Below are 3,697 nucleotides of genomic sequence, written 5' to 3'. Positions count from 1 at the left end.
ATGCCTAGTCAAAAAGCTACTTACCCCATAACACCTTCCCAATTGCCCCTCCCCCACCCTGTTTTCCATTCCGTTTTCCTACCACTTTGTTCTTTGTCCCTTTGATGTGGTCTTCTATTAAAATTATCTACATATTAATTCCTCCCACAGTTTTGTAAATTTCTTGAGCCTTCAGACACTTCTCTTCCATTTTTGTGTTCATTCTTCCATTCTCTTCTCTCACTATTCTCCCACCCCTACTCCCAGACCACATCGTCTAAATATCGAGTAGTACCTACTCAGTATTTCTCTCTCAAATTTAACATTATTTCAATTGACTGATGTGAATATATATGTCAGAGCATCAAAATCATTGAATTTGAATGGTTTCTTGATTCATTATGATTGTAGACAGTTAAGTACCCATCAATCTCTGGCAGACAAATGTTAAGATTTACCTGACTGAGCTTGTTGAAGCCAGGGACGATGTCTTGTCCAGATTTGCGCTGTCGGCACTGGTCACGGCATCGGGCACTAAGCATGTGCTCTCTTAAGGCTTACTGAATGGAACAATCCTGACCTATGAGCTAGGTTAGGATTAGATGGGGAGCTGTGTAGAGAAAACAAAAGATTAGTTTTTTCTTGGATGAATTCGAAAGGGACTTCCAAGAAAATAAATAAGGGATTGCAGCTCTCTATGAACCATATTATCTGCCATATTTTCAGAGTAACTAGTCTTTAACTAACTACAGTTGACCCCAGAGCAACTCGGGGTGGGGAGGTGGTTAGGGGCGCTGACTCCTGCACAGTCCAAAATCCACATGTAAGTTCACTGTCTGCCCTCCCTATCTAGGGGTCCAGATCCGTGGACTCAACCAATCAGGGTCATGTAGTACTGTAGCATGTATTTACTGAACAAAACCTGTGTATAAGTAGACCCTCACAGTTCAAACCTGTATTGTTTAAGAGTCAACTGTAGTCTCATTTCAACAATAAATAACTTTTTAATAAACTGTGTGAGACACTGCGATACAAAGGGAATCTTATTAACATTCTAGACTGAATCATCTAAGGTTTTTATCTCATTTTCTTCTTCTTCTTAAATACCCCCAAAGCAGCACTTACTTACCCAACGAATTCCAAAACATTTAATTTAGAAGTCTGGCATTTCATAATCACCGATTTTGATTGACATGGGTTGACACATAGGACGATAGCCAAAGAGTTAGAAAACATAAATCCATGATTCTTAAACAATAGTAACCAAAAAAAAAAGTTACAGATATCAAAACTTTAGCTGCATCGCACTGAAAAGAAGGCTTGTGCACCTCATAATTTAAAGAGGCAAAACAAGGCGCTACTGTAAACCTCACGTTAAACAGCTTATTATTAAGCTGATGGAAAGGAGCAAGTGGTCTCTCCATCTCAGCTTCCCTTAACAGTTTTCCATCAGCTAAAGAAAGAGGCGGGAGGGGTGAATTCATTTATGCATGCACAGATTTACTGCTTTAATAAAACACTATCAGCTTGTTTTAAATGAACTGTTTAAACACCGACTGCAGCCTGTGTCGGCTAATCCTCCGTTCTAACCTCCCCATTGCTTTCACCTGCATTTCACTTAGCTTGGCAGGCAGAGTAAAATGCCTCCTTCAGAACGCACCTGTCTGCACAATCGGAAAAGAAAGCTCCCGTGGGCTCACAGCAAACCGTCAGTCCCGCAATGCCCATGAATCTGTCCGGAACTGCTTCCCGGGGGAGCGGAGAGCATATCTGAGTAGATCCGAGTAGCTGTCCTGCCATACAGATAGGTTCAGCACTAGCTACGGAGTGACTGGAGCGAGGCAGGGGCGGTGGTGCTGGGGTGAGGGTAGGCGTCGGGCCGAGGCGCCCGCGTGGCCCTTCTCCGGCTTCCTCGTCCTGCTGGTCGCTCCTCCGGAGAGTGAGGTTGTCTCACAGCAGATGCATGATGAGCGTGGAGTCCTTATAGGAATCCCCGTTTAATGTGTCCAGCTCGCCTGCGGCATCTTCGGAGGCTTGTTTGGCTAGAGGCAGGGCTCCTCCGGCGCTTTCTGGGTCTCATAGTAGAACACGGAGAAGTTGAACGCCAGGCCCAGCTGGACGAGGTGCGTGGGCTGCATGTGCTCTTTGCTGATTTCGAAGGCTTCCTCGTGGTGGCCTCCGGAGCTTCGACCACACTGTTTTTCTCCTCGCCGGAAGCTGCCTCTGCCCGGTAGCGGAAGTAGTCGCCTTTCATCTTCAAGTAGAGGACATTTCCTCTCACACTGGGAATCAGTGCAGTTTTTTTTTTTTTTTTTTTTTTTTTTTTTGCGGTACGCGGGCCTCTCACTGTTGTGGCCTCTCCCGTTGCGGAGCACAGGCTCCAGACGCGCAAGCTCAGCGGCCATGGCTCACGGGCCCAGCCACTCCGCGGCATGTGGGATTCTCCCGGACCGGGGCACGAACCCGCGTCCCCTGCATTGGCAGGCGGACTCTCAACCACTGCGCCACCAGGGAAGCCCTCAGTGCAGTTCTTGATGAGGAAATTGTCCAGCAGAGCCGGCACGACGCTGCACACCGTTTCCATCTCCTTCTCAATCTACGCCTGGTAAGCCTTAACCTTCCCCTGTTTCTTCTCATTCCTGTCGGCCATGGTTTTCTGCTCGATGCTGCTGCTAACCCTCCAGGAAGACCGCTGGGCACCGACCACGTTCTTGTAGGCCTGGGAGAGGGGGTTTCGGTCTTCACTGGGGAGAGGTTCGTTGAGCTCGGTCACCGCCTTCATGGCGGAGGCCTTGTCGTCGCAGCGCTCCACATGCGCGGCCAGCCGCGCCCGCTGCAGCAGCCGCTCGTAGTCCCCGTTACCGCTAAGGTCCGGCTTCACTTAGCGCCCAGCTCCGCTCCGCTCGCTCGCTCGCGTGTGCGTTCCGGGTCTCCGCGGAGGCTGTCGCCGCGCACGCGCACGCGCACTGGCTCAGCGGCGGCCCAGGCAGCGGGCGGCAGGCACCGCCGCTCGCCCTCTCGCTGGCTTGGACCGCGCGCTGTATTACCTCATTTTCAGATGTGTCTGGAGTGTGGAAAAAAGTTTATAGTTCCTTTTTCCTCCTTTCTAACATATGATTGAGATTTTTTATCCACTTCATGATCTGATGAAAGTGCTTTAGAGGTTTCTTTCAGTAAATATTTTCCAGTTTATAGCATTCATTCTTAAGTTCCCTCTAGATACCAACAAAGCAAGTAAAGAAGTAGACTTGCTTCCCTTCTCACTGCAGGAAGGAAGTTAGATAACCGATAACCCCAAATTGCCTCAATAAAGTTTGAACAAACCTCTGTCTCTGGTGTTAAGACTTAAGAGTAAGGTCCGTGGTAATAAATGTTAATTATTGTGTTTTCCTGCCAGTCCTCCTGTTCGAAGGCCATGTGCACGTGGGATGTTTTATCTGCTCAGCAGAGTTTTCACCAGGCTCCTCCTTTTCCATAAAATGGATAGTATCTGTACTATTCACTTAAATAATGACTAAAACGTATCTAGATTGCATAGCCCTGATGGTTTGCTCTCATGGAGTTTCTTTTTGGGTCTATGTTCTCATAAAAGTATTATCAAACCTACCTCTATATTTGCTATAGGAATCTTGTTTGAGGATATTGTCCATCCCAGTGTTCATTCCCTTCCCTATGAAGTTCCACATGAAAGTGTTTTTTTAGAAAATGTTCTGCTAAT

At 47.4% G+C, this 3,697-nt stretch overlaps 1 pseudogene; it reads right to left on the bottom strand.

Moving 5' to 3' along the window:
- Window positions 1-1,929: 1,929 nt before the first annotated feature.
- On the bottom strand, window positions 1,930-2,838 carry LOC132424314 (14-3-3 protein eta-like; annotated as a pseudogene).
- Between the last annotated feature and the right edge of the window lie 859 nt (window positions 2,839-3,697).

Source organism: Delphinus delphis, chromosome 4 (assembly GCF_949987515.2).
Source record: "Delphinus delphis chromosome 4, mDelDel1.2, whole genome shotgun sequence".
In the NCBI taxonomy this organism is placed as follows: Eukaryota; Metazoa; Chordata; class Mammalia; order Artiodactyla; family Delphinidae; genus Delphinus; species Delphinus delphis.
The sequence above is the reverse complement of the archived record's forward strand: the minus strand, read 5'-3'. Positions and strand labels throughout refer to the sequence as shown.